This window comes from Martes martes (genome assembly GCF_963455335.1).
Source record: "Martes martes genome assembly, chromosome: 5".
Taxonomy (NCBI): domain Eukaryota; kingdom Metazoa; phylum Chordata; class Mammalia; order Carnivora; family Mustelidae; genus Martes; species Martes martes.
The window spans coordinates 60,012,622-60,026,323 of NC_137892.1; the positions used below are offsets into that span (position 1 = coordinate 60,012,622).

The 13,702-nt window shown below is 39.8% G+C and overlaps 1 protein-coding gene across 4 annotated transcripts in view; it reads right to left on the reverse strand.

Annotated features, from left to right (window-relative positions):
• ATG10 (autophagy related 10) overlaps positions 1-11,979 on the reverse strand; it is a 240,616-nt gene extending 228,637 nt beyond the window's left edge. For 2 of the 4 annotated variants that reach the window (XM_080804682.1, XM_080804685.1), the window contains exons 1-2: positions 11,927-11,979; positions 4,020-4,128 (exon numbers count right to left, since the gene is read on the reverse strand). The gene's annotated coding sequence lies outside the window, so the exon portion shown is untranslated. The remainder of the gene's footprint in view (positions 1-4,019; positions 4,129-11,926) is intronic. The other 2 variants (XM_080804683.1, XM_080804684.1) reach the window with 1 other exon arrangement.
• Positions 11,980-13,702: the final 1,723 nt, after the last annotated feature.

The following is a 13,702-nucleotide window of genomic DNA, read 5'->3' on the forward strand; positions in this document are numbered from 1 at the left end:
AAAGGAAGGAAAAGGAAGACCAGAAGAACTTGAGACTTTAGAACTTCAGGAGGTTTCAGCAAGTATATAAAGTAACTTACAGATAAAGGTCACTAGAGCTCAGAAGTTTCGAAAAATATGAAGCTTATATTTGCTGTTTTTCATATGGATGCTGAAGTCACTTAGAATTATCTGGAGAGTTGGTGGGGGTGGAGAGCTCTTTCAGGAAGATGGAAGATCAAACGAGCGACTTGTAAATGACAAGGGACAAATGGTAGAAGATGGTGTATAATGCTAAATCCATCAAGAATAATCACTAATAAACTAATACAGGTGATCCTGATGCTGTTGAGCCAAAACACAGCCTTGGATTCCTTCTCAAGATGGTGCTAAAAGCAGCCACTACCAGTGAATATGTGAGAAAAAGACCTAGCTCGCTATATTGGGTAGAGCTGAATTTCATAGGATATAAAATTCCTCAAAAGATTTTCAAAGAAGCCCTAAAGGAGCTGGGATATCTACATGAAGCTAAAGAAGCAGTGACCTAAAATTTGCTCTGGGGAAGTAGGGGCTACCAGTAAGCTCCAGACCCTACAATTTGTAGGTTGGAGGAAGGAGCAACTTCCACTCAAACAGTTTCAGTTTTTGTTTGTTGTTTGTTGTTTCTTGTTTCAAAGCCAAATTTCCTTTAAAACAAGTTAGTGGAAGCAGTGACCTGTGAAGATGTTAACACCATGTGAGATGGAAGTGTGGAAACTGATCCACGGTATATATCCACTCACTATCCCCACCCTGGAGATTCACAATATACATTGTGATGGGGAAACTATTAACTCAGGGTTTCCTGACCCTTTGGACCATAAAATTCTTTTTCTGGGAACACTTAACTTACTCCACAGAACGTAGTAACGACAATAACGCCTTAAGGATCAAGATAAGTTTGTTTACTAGGGATGTGTGCTCCAGAGATCACAATGGAAAATCTGAGAGGGTAGGAGAACAGTGGGAGAACAGGTTTGGGAAAGGAAAGCACCAAGTACAGGAATTCTGAGTACATAAGAGACAATAAAATGCAGGGGCTTCTACTGAGGCAGTCATCTCAAACATTTCAGGTATGTGAAAGTATCTCCGGGTTACACACAAAAATCCTGGTTAAGGTGCTTCAGTGCACACACAAGAAAGTGACATCTAAGAAGACATTAAAAGGAAGAACAGAAGTTAACTAAGCAAAGGAAGGAGGCAAAGGAATAGAATGTCCAAAAATCTGAATATAATGGAAGGTCCAGTAATTAAAGAACTCTTGCTTAACTGAAATACAGAGGTAGAGGAGGGTTATTGAGGAAGGAGAGTCTGCTAGCTTGAGGGCTCAAAAGGGTTTTGACTGTGGGAGTAAACTGGTATTTGCATTCTGGCTTCTGGTCGAGACTGCAGTTCTTGCCTGACTAGATGAACACCTATTAAAAGTCTCTTGCAATAATACAGGAAAGACAAAATAATTCCAAACAGAGCCAAAGACTGGAAGTAGGGTAGAAGGGGGAAGGATTCAAAAGGTATTTTGATAGTATACTCATGACAACTGGTGGATCTTGGTAGGTGAGGGATCTGTGGGAGAAAAGATTCAAGGAAGATTCCCTGCTCTTTACCGTAGGTGGTGGTACACTGAACAAGAACAGGTTTGGGAAGTGAGATGGACTTAATTCAATCACACTGATTTTGAGTTTGAAATACCTGTGCAATACCCATGTGAGGAGAATCTAGTGGACGTTTTGAGATGGATCTGGAACTCAGAAAGAAAGAGAAATCTGGGCCAGACATATTGATTTAAATCAACATTATATAGATAACAGAGCACACTTGATCACTCAGGGGGAGGATACAGAAGTAGACTAGGAAGACCAAAACGAAGCAGTCAGAAAATTAGTTTTTCTAACGATATAGTGACCCTGACATATATTGAGAGATACTAAGTCAAATGAAAACTGAATTTAATACATAAAAAAATACTAATGTATTTTGGCATATTTTATAAATTCCAAACAAACCCTTACTTAACAACAAAACTGAACTAAAGTAAAAATATTCCATTCCCGAAGCCCCCCAGTTACTTGAGGTTTACTGAACTATTCAAAATGTTAGTCAAAACATAAAATTTCACTCAATAGCCATAGTTTATCTAATTAACAGCACTGTGCCACTAACAAGATGACAGCACATCAAAGCACTAATTAATATTTGAATACTTACAAAATTATCTAAAGACTGGGCTTTGCTGAAGGATATTACATATAATAATATAAACACTTACAGCTTGATTACAAAATTAGGAACTATATTATATTAAAATGCTATCCATCGTAACTTGAATCATCGTAATATGCCATAATGAAATATCACTGAATAATTATTGTCTCTTTGCTCAAGTAAGAATATTTCAACTCATTAAAAATAAAAATATAATACAATCAACATTTTCATATGTACTTTTCAATATATAATACAATATATAACACTCTGATCTTCTACCAAATATATAGACTAGTAGAGGCAGAAATTAGAATATTAGAACTTCTTACTATGAGATGGCTGAAATTATGGTCAAAAATGAAAATAACTTGGGGTGCCTGAGTGGCTCAATCAGTTAAACATCTGCCTTCGGCTCAGGTCATGATCCCAGGGTCCTGGGATGGAGCCCCACATTGGGCCCCCTGCTTAGTGAGGAGTCTGCTTCTCTGTCTCCCTCTACCCCTCCCCCTGCTTGTGCTCTCTCTCGCTGGCTCATAAATAAAATCTTTTTTAAAAAATGGAAATAACCACAACTGTAGTTTAAGCAAAAATGGCAAAAATTTATTTTGCAAATGTAAAACTCCTTAGACCTGTTTCCATTTCCAGACTTAAGGTATCTTAAATTCAGACTAGAGATGAAAACAGAACACAAGCGAACTTTCAATAGAAAGACTAGTTCCGGGACGCCTGGGTGGCTCTCTGGGTTAAGTCTCTGCCTTCGGCTCAGGTCACGATCTCAGGGTCCTGGGATCGAGTCCCGCATCGGGCTCTCTGCTTGGCAGGGAGCCTGCTTCCCCCTCTCTCTCTCTGCCTGCCTCTCTGCCTACTTGTGATTTCTCTCTGTCAAATAAATAAATAAAATCTTTAAAAAAAAAAAAAAAGAAAGAAAGACTAGTTCCAATTCTCATCTCATCCTAAACAATGAACTTCTCATTTCTTATTATAAGTAAAAGTTAGAAATGAGTTTGAGCTCTTTCATGACATAAAATATAAGTTGTTAATGCATCTATTTTGCTTGAGTCTTACTCCTGCTGGAAAGTTATTCGATTTTTTTTTTTTTAGCTCAAACAATCAAAACCTTTTTTTAACTGCTTGAGCAGAGGCTAAAGATTGGGAAGGTAGAATAATTTTTCTTCCCACCAAGTGAAGGCAGTCTTTCTAAACTAGAGGTTAGCCCTAAGACTAGACAGTGTGAAGCTTATTCTGCTGCTACTAATTATCTTTTCAGAAAACAGCCCCAGTAAATTCTAATACTGTGTATAATCATTGTTCAGTCTCCTTTTTAGTTAAAAACAATTTTTTTCATTACCATTCTCCACTTTATAAATTTTTAATCTAATGTGTGAGAAACTGATTCTTTGTGTTTATTTAATTTAATTTAATTCTATTTTATTTTCTTTTTGGTCAGAGACATTTCCTTTGATGAACCTATAAATCAATGTACATCAGAATCACAGTGAAACTAAAACACATAAAGAAATATAAATCTCCCCAGAACTTATGATCACTTAAAATGTGCATACCACTGAATATACTATGAATACCTCTAAACATTAAAGCCAATTTTTAACTAATAAAAGTAGGCAATTTCCTCTGCATTTTTCCCCTCCCTGTAACAATTCCACATTATGATAAATTTAGATTTAGACTCTTTCCTAAGAAAACAAACAAAAACATGCAATTACTAGCTAAGGACATAAACTGAACCCAATTCCTTTATGAGAACTTGGCTTGAATTCATTTAGATAATCACTTACCTAACGGGGTCCTTGGGTAGTGGTCCTCAAGTTTCAGAGAGCAAAGAAGGAGCCAGGGTACAAATTCAAATGTGGAATCTAAGGCCCAGGCCAGAGAGATTACCTGATTCTGAAATCCCCCAAACAAATATTTGTAATTAGCATGGCATACTTTTGAGGAAGGATCATGCTAGGAAATTGAGACAAAAGATGGATTGTTTTGATAGGGCTAGTGAGTGACCTGGATTTCAAGGCATTTGACAGCCTGGATGGGGCACAGCAGGGATAGACCCAGTAATTCAATAAATAGCACAGGGAAGCAGCAAAAGGGAGAAAGTTTGGCTCAGTCTCAGCAGCAACTAACTAGAAAGCTCAGCACTCCCTCTTTGCCTTCCCAGTGAAATATATATCCCAAATAAAGTTTAAACAGGATACAACATTATACCCGGACTGGAACTGAAAAATGTTAATTGGTAGCTGGATGCTTGTTACAGCCTCTGCAGCAGGAGGTCCAGTTAGGAAGAGCCTAAAAAGGCATCTCACTCTACTCCATTCTACATTTCCTTCAAAAAAAAAAAAAAAAGACCCTGAGGTAACCCCTCCACTACTGGCTTCCAAGCCCATTGCTAATTCTCTTTCAAGGCAGTTCTCTCTCAATAATAAAATGTTCATGTCCAGAAGTGGAAGGTGAAGCCAAGAGGAGCAATGCATACTACTCTGTGAAGTCAGCAACAGGAGGCGCGGGAACAGAATGAGCCCTCAGAGGATTACAGTCTCACCACTACCACTTTCCCTGCAAAAACTCAAAAAACTATAAACTGTTTCAAATCACACAGAAACACTCCCCCTTGTTATAGACACAGGGCTGAAAAATTAAACAATAGCAAAGGAAGACCTCTTCTGAGTACAGAAAGATTTATCATTCAGAAATCTGGTTGTATCTTTCCAACGCTGGCTCTCCTACCTCACATGTAGATGAAGAGTCCTTCAGCACCTAGAGGTAGTGAGAGTGACGCAGAGGGCTTGCTCGCTCTGACAAGAGTGAACAATACCATCCCTACCCAAGTCCCTCTGCCGTCAATTTTTAAGAAAATCCAAAACATCAGTAACAGTGTGGGACCAAGACGATGCTCTTCAACCATAAGAAAGAAGAACACCGCCATATAGAGGAAGAAGAGAAAAAGCTTGCTTCTGTAGAGGGCTTACCCTGGGAATCAGGAGAAAAACTTGGAAATTATCTACTTTACATTCCCAACGAAAAAGACAAACGGAAAAGAAAAACACAGCCTCTAAAGCAAGAGATGAGGTGGGAAACAACAGCTGAGAGTAAAAAAGAAACTGGATAAGAAAAAACTGGAAGGGAATTCAAATATATAATAATAGTAAAGATTTAAATTCTATATGAGAGGCAATAGAAGTACAGAAGCTGGAAAAAATCTAATTAGTATTTTAGCATATACATGTGAGATGTGCTCCAAACACAAAAGAAAAAAGACGAAGATGAAAACAAAGCATATTGATTGATAGGGAGGACAAAGAATATAAATCCAATTCTACAAATAACTGTCATTTCTGAACTGAAATAATAAGCAAACATACCACTGAAAAATTACTCCTGAGCTGGTGAAAAAAAAAAAAAAAGGATCAACGTATTTACTCTTCTAATTGAGAGGATTCACTTTGTTTCTGAGAAAACTATTGGAAAAAACAATGACAACAACAACTATGCCTAGAGGTACCCTAGTAGAATATCTTAATTTAAAAAAGAAAAACAAACAAACAAACTAAGATACAGGCAGTAAGATACCTACAAAGGAACAAAAATTTGGGTAGCCTCCACCATCTCCTTCATAGCAAAGAACACCAAAAGTCAATAGAGGAATGTCTAAATATCTGAGAATTTCTGATTTTCAAGCCTGTATCTTAGCATCTATAACAAAGTTAGGCACACTATAAACATTAAATAAAAATGGTAATCAGTAAAAGAAAAATTAAAAATTTTAAGTGAATTTATTTTATATCTCTCTACCTTTCTATAGTACATTTCTTCAATTCAACTTTCAAGCTTATTCACCAATTGGTCTTTCCCCACCCAGACAACAGATTTATGTGACATCTCATCTTTCTGATATGAGTATCATTATTTTTATAATATTATCATACTTTTATATAAAACAAGACTTCTTTGCAAGCACATAAGTGAAGCTGCTCCACCACTGCTGATGATTTAAACTGATCCACCAACTCTCTTGTCATTTTGGGTGTCTTTTTAAGATTTATTTTTTCGAGAGAGACAGACAGAGCATGAGCAGGAGCGGCAAATGGAGAGAGAGAGAATCTGAAGTGCACTCTGTGCTGAGCACAGAGCCTGACATGGGGCTCAATCCCAGGACCCCGAGATCAGGACCTGAGCCAAAACCAAGAGTTGGATGCCTTACCAGCTGTGCCACCCAGCGCCCCTCTCGTTACTTTTGAATAATGAGTGTGACTTGAAGAACTAACTCCCATCTCCATGTATGCTAATTAGGCCAGAACCAGGAACTGATCATGTATGAGTCTGGCCAAAGTTATTCAACAAATAAGAAGATACAATTGCACCCAAAACTATAAGATACATAGGAATAAACCTAACCAAAGAGGCAAAGAATCTGCCCTCAAAAAACTATAAAGTACTCATGAAAGAAATTGAGGAAGATACAAAGAAATGGAAAAATGTTCCATGCTCATGGATTGGAAGAACAAATATTGTGAAAGTGTCTGTGCTACCTAAAGCAATCTACGTGTTTTAATGCAATCCCTATCAAAATACCACCATTTTTTTCCAAAGAAATGAAACAAATAATCCTAAAATTTGTATGAAATCAGAAAAGACCCCGAATAGCCAGAAGAATGTTGAAAAAGAAAGCCAACATTGGTGGCATCACAATTCCAGACTTTAAGCTCTATTACAAAGCTGTTATCATCAAGACAGTATGGTACTGGAACAAAAAGAGACACACAGATCAATGGAACAGAATAGAGAGCCCAGAAATAGACCCTCAACTCTATGGTCAACTAATCTTCAACAAAGCAGGAAAGAATGTCCAATGGAAAAAAGTCTCTTCAACAAATGGTGTTGGGAAAATTGAACAGTGACATGCAAAAGAATGAAACTGGACCATTTCCTTACACCACACACAAAAAGAGACTCAAAATGGATGAAAGACCTCAATGTGAGAAGAAATCCATCAAAACCCTTGAGGAGAGGGGCGCCTGGGAGGCTCAGTGGGTTAAAGCCTCTGGCTTCGGCTCGGGTCATGGTCCCGGAGTCCTGGGATCGAGCCCCACATCGGGCTCTCTGCTGGGCGGGGAGCCTGCTTTCTCCTCTCTCTCTGCCTACTTGTGATCTCTGTCTGTCAAATAAATAAATAAAATCTTTAAAAAAAAAAACCCTTGAGGAGAACACAGGTAGCAAACTCTTTGACCTCAGCCACAGCAACTTCTTCCTAGAAACAGCGCCAAAGGCAAAGGAAGCAAGGGCAAAAATGAACTGTTGGGACTTCATCAAGATCAAAAGCTTTTGCACAGCAAAGAAAACAGTCAACAAAGCCAAAAGACAACTGACAAAATGGGAGAAGATATTCGCAAATGACATATCAGATAAAGGGCTAGCATCCAAAATCTATACAGAACTTATCAAACTCAACACTCAAAAATCAGATAATTACGTCAAAAAATGGGCAGAAGACATGAACAGACATTTCTGCAAAGAAGACATACAAATGGCCAAGAGACACATGAAAGAGCACTCAACATCATTCACCATCAGGGAAATACAAATCAAAACCACAATGAGATACCACCTCACACCCCCAGTCAGAATGGCTAAAATGAGCACAACAGGAAACGACAGATGTTGGTGAGATGCAGAGAAAGGGGAACCTTCCTACACTGTTAGTGGGAATGCAAGCTTGCACAGCCACTCTGGAAAACAGTATGGAGGTTCCTCAAAAAATTGAAAATAGAGCTACCCTAGGACCCAGCAATCACACTACTGGGCATTTACCTTAAAGATACAAATGTAGTGATCCAAAGGGGCACGTGCACCCAAATGTTTATAGCAGCAATGTCCACAGTAGAACCTAGATGTCCATCAACAGATGAATGGATAAAGAAGATGTGGTGTGTATGTGTATGTATGTGTATATATATATATACACACACACACATATATATATGTATATGTATATGGTGGTGGTGGGGTGTGTGTGTGTGTGAATATATATATGATATTTGTCATATATCAATATATATATTTATCAAAATATATTTATATTTATATATATTATATATATTTATATATATTTGTCAAAAAATATATATGTCATTCCATCATATATATATGATGGAATACTATGCAGCCATCAAAAGAAATGAAATCTCGCCATTTGTGACAACATGGATGGAACTAGAGGGTATTATGCTGAGCAAAATAAGTTAATCAGAGAAAGACAAATATCATATGATCTCCCTGATATGAGGACTTTGAGAGGCAGAGTGGGGGTTTTGGGGGGTAGGAAAAAGAAAAAACGAAACAAGATGGGATCGGGTGGGAGACAAACCATAAGAGACTCTTAATCTTACAAAACAAACTGAGGGCAGCTGGGGGGAGGGGAGGCACGGAGACGGTGTTTCGGTCATGGACATTGGGGAGGGTAGGTGATATGGTGAGTGCTATGAAGTGGGTAAGCCTGATGATTCACAGACCTGTACAACTGGGGCAAATAACACATTATATGTTAATAAAAATAATTAATACAAAATTTCTTTAAAATAAAATACCCCCCCCAAAAAAAGAAGATACAGAAAAAATCAGCACTGTATCAGAAGCTACAGACTCTGTGCTCCTCTGAAAATAGATGATAGAATGATGCATTTTTAAAATATACTACCAAGTGCCATTAAAAAAAATAGTAGTTGGACATTTTTTAATGAAAGAGACATTCCCCTTTTCTTCTTACAAAGTCTTCATTAACAACTAGATTAATGCACTGTCTTATTTCCAAATGCTTTCACTACGTTCACTTGGCACCTACAATATCTTAACCATTTGCTGTGTGTATGTATCCTCACAGGAAGGAATGTCAAATATTTTCTGGGAAAATCAGAGAAGACTCTAAAAGAAGGAGTCTGAAAGAGTTGAATTCAGTTCTTTAAGGACTTATATGTGAGTAAAGGCTTACCAAGTAGAGACAAAGCCATGCCAAAAAGATGGAAGAGCTTCTCAACACAGGGCCTGAAAAGTTTGCTAAGTTTTAAAAATAAAATGGCAATACTTCAGCATAAGGTGGGTAGTAAAGTACAGGCAGATATGGTCCAATGGTTCCCAGCATTAGGAGGGATGATTCTCAAAAGGGTTATTTGGAAATGGGTGAGATCACAGTAGGCTGTCACAAAGAGGAGGGGTTATAATTTGCTACTGCAATTTAGTGCTCAGGGGCCAGATACAATGAGCATCCTACAATGTATGGGACGGCCCCACTGAAATGCCAGTTGAGCTCCCTTTAAGAAACACTGGGAAGTAGGTTAAAACTTAACAAAGTCTAGGGCACCTGGGTGGCTTAGTTGATAAGCATCTGCCTTCAGCTCATGCCATGATCCCACAGTCCTCAAACTGAGCCCTGCATCCAGCTCCCTGCTCAGTGGAGAGCCTGCTTCTCCCTCTCCCCCTGCTTGTGTTCCCTCTCTGTCTGTCTCTCTGTCAAATAAATAAAATATTAAAAAAAAAAAAACCTTAACAAAGTCTAGAAAACTTAACCATAAGGTTTCTTAGCATAATTTTGATATCTGAAATCCCAACCTACATTTGATTCAATAAATACTGACGTCCAAGGAAGCTGTGTTTTTCCTGATAAGTGGTATGCTTCTTTCTTTCCTTTTGCCACCAAGAAGCTGAGAATTTAGTCTATGGAGAGGCCGGCAATTTGGATGAAGGAAAGCTGTTTACTGATAAACCTAAAACTCTGAAAAATTCCATTTAAAGCAGTGGGCAGTAAGAATCCATTATAGGTCCTTGAGCTAGGTAGAGACGCTTTTTTAAAGTTTTCTCTGAAGGCTATTAAATGAGAGTGATACGAAATAACCCTAACCTCAAAGCTAAACTTATATTAGTAAGTACTCTTCCTGGATTCTGTAAACCTATGAGATCAGCAATTCAAGGCCTGAGGTACCAGGTTCTTTAGAGGTGCCTCTTGGTTTTGCAGTTTTCAGCAACTTCTCCCTAGCCTGGATGCTTTTAGGTAGTTTATTCTCCATTCCCCTACTTTCCAATAGTTTCATACCCAGTCTGCTAAGCCCCTGAAGACATTTGTTTTCAACACATAATCACTAAATAATCTCTACGGCACTTTGTTGTTGTTATGGTTCCAGACTATGTTTATGATTCAAACACTGCCTCCACAGTCCCAAACACATCAAGATATTAATAATCTAATCAAGCCCAGACTTACACAATCCACTTATGTAAACTTTACCTGACATATTTTTCCTGAAGTGTTGCTTATCTTTCTCAGAAATTTATAAGCATTGGGAACTATCAATTTATAATTTGTCATAAAACATTATGCCCAACTTGATTGCTTCATGATGTAGCACTGTTTCAGTTAACATTAAATAAAGGTGGAAAGGAAGTGGCGATGGGAGAAGGTAAGGAGAAATAATCTTGTTATAGTCTATCTATATCCAAATGAATCCATTGTAGAACTAGAAACTATTTCCACTAACTTCAATTAAAATACCAATAACGATTTTTAATCCTTGTAATTACAATGCCTTAATTCGAATTTCTCAATGCTCAACATTTCCTTTTTGATTAAATTTTCATTTTGTACATGTTTCCTTTTGTCCATATTTGACTCTTCAGAAGCAAGAAGTTAAGGATTCTACTCGAGGTCCTCTAATGTGGCTGAGTACTATAAAGGGCCTGTTTTCCAATTCTAAAAAGTACAAACTTAAGCTTTTGCCACTAAAGAGTAAGGCCACTGTTAAACTGTAATTTTTTTTTAAGTTATAAACATAATTCTCCCGAAGTGAGCCTGTGGCAAAGATTTATTGAACTCATGATGGAGTAAGCTGAATGGTAAAAATTATAAAAATCTTGGAAATAGGGCAATAAAGCCACAATCTTCAGGAGTGTTTTTTTTTTTCCCTCCCAGTCAGAAATAATTTACATCTCCATTACACACACAGAGCAAAAAGTAAGAGCTGGGCCTGGGCCCTAATCAGTACTATGTCAAGCAAGAGTACAGTTCCCTAGATAATTAATTCAGCCTCAGGTGGGCCTCTTAGGCAAGGTTACATTCTGAGCTATTCTTCTGCTTTTCCTAGATGTTTATAAATTTTTGTCGTCATAAATGTTTGTATGAATCAGTTAACTACCCCCAATTCATGATATCATACACTATGAGTAGAAAGGTTATTTGGAAGACGAAAAATTGTTGGCTAAAAATATTAACTTGGTCCTCCAGATACTTAATGAATCTGAAATCCCTTCAACTTAAGTGGAACTTGGCCACTGGAATCACGAGCAACTTGATACCCTTTGTTGCAATGTTACACAGACAGACTTGCTAACCCTGCGCTGGTTTAAAACACAGGGCAGTGACTACCCACGTTTGCGTGAGCGCTCAGTAGTGGCCCAAGAGTGCCGGTCACGCTGGGCGCGGGCCTTCCTTCCCCCTTCCACCCACCCCCTACTCTCTCGCTCCACGACAGCCGGGATTCGGCCTACATTTCACTGGAAAGAGCCCCGTTTCCCATTCTTTTGTTAGGGCTGGGCTGTTCGCCGCGTACCCGCACCCGCCCTTCCTCACCATCCCAGGAGTGGGGTGAGGACCGTGCGGGAAGCAGAGCCGGGAAAAGGGGTCAGCAAAGGCTGTGGGAATACTCACCCCGCTCCGCTCAGCCCGACCCCGCCGCCCAGCCTAGCGCAGGCGGGGCAACGGGGCGGGGGGAGGGGAGCCGGGGTGAGGTGCCCAACGCTCTGCCAGCTGCCGTCCAGCCAGCAGCCCCAGGGAGGAGAGTGATAGGCTCCCAGGGGCCACGGAGATGATAGCAGAGGAGCGGAGGGAACGCGTAAAGAAGCCCTCCACGAGGGAGACCCAAACCTCCCTCACCTACGGCCGCCGCAGCGACCGAATCAGAGCATGCGCACCAGCACCTCCCGCGCACTACGGGGCCAAGCTCACGCGGGTGGCTGACGTCGCAGGCCGCGCGCGCAGAACCCCGGCCAGGGGGCGTGACCTTCCTGCTGCCCGGGACCAGTGAGCCGAGTCTCCGCCCCTCGTCTCTCCGGCCCCAGGAACTGAACGTGGGCTGTGCACTCTGACTGCACAAAGGCGGCCCATTAGGGAGGTGTGGTAGGCAAGCCGAAACCTGGGAGGGGGTGGGTGGGTTGCCAGCAGTTTTAACGGTCGCTGCACCCTTTCTTCCAACAGATAGCCAGATATCTGCAAAAAGAATGAGTGACTAATGGAGAAAGGGTAGAGCAAGAACCTTCTCCGAGGCTGGAGATCCAAGCCGGCTAACGCGCACACACGCACACACAGTAAAACTATTGTAAGCACCACGACAATTAAGCACAAACACGACTACCTCCTTCAAAACGGAAGGACCGAGGTAGAAGTTAGCATTTCGAGAATTACAACAGAACCATCTGTGGCACATAGCTCAGAAAAAAAAAAAAAAAAAAAGGAAAAGGAAAAAAAATCAAGCAGCAGAATTAAAATGGGGGTGGGGGGACGGTGGGATAAAGAAAAGACCACAGAAAGATGTAGGAGTAACATGGGTGATGGAACTGAAATACTGAAATACAACAGCAGACATCTGAGGGAAAACTAGCATCTGCTCCTTTTATCACAACAGAATTACATTTGTGTGAAAAGAAAAAAGTAAACACAGGCAAAGAAGTGAAAGGAAAACCTGCCTTCAAACATTACAGGGCACGGTTATGATCTCGTACCACAGTTATGTAAGATGTCACCATCGGAGAAAGCTAGGCGATGGGTACACAAGATTTCGTACTATTTTTGCGGTTTCTTGTGAGGCTACGATTATTTCAAAATAAAAAGTTCTTAAAAAGGGACAGAACACTGATAAATGGTGACCAGGGAATGGGGTTGACTAAAAAAGAGCTTGAGGAAATTTGGGGGTGGGGGGTAATGCATCTGTTCTATACTTTCAGGGTGTTAGTGATTACACGGTTGTTTTGTTTGCCAGAACTCCTAAAAAGGATAGATTTTACTGCATGTAAAATAAAACTCAATTTAAAAAGAGATACTGCTAGGAGTGCCTTCGGGGCTCAGTTGGTTAAGTGTCTGCCTTCAGATCTCAGAGTTCTGGGATTGAGTCCCCCACCTCCACCCCAGTGCTTGTCATTAGGCTCCCTGCTCAGTGGGAGGTCAGTTTCCTCCCTCTCCCTCTCATCCTCCTTCCAGCTTGTGTTCTCTTTCTCTGTCTCAAATAAATAGATAAAATCTTAAGGGGGGAAAAAAGGATACTGCTAGTAAATGAATTTCCTAACATATTTGAGCAACTATGGATATAAATGAACTAGATAGCTGCCAATTGAAAGTATTCACTTTTTTTGTTTTTTTTGGTACAGGGCAGTGAGTTCAGACTGAACTTTAGTGGATGGGTGTTTCCTTCAACTTTAAGCAGTTATTCAA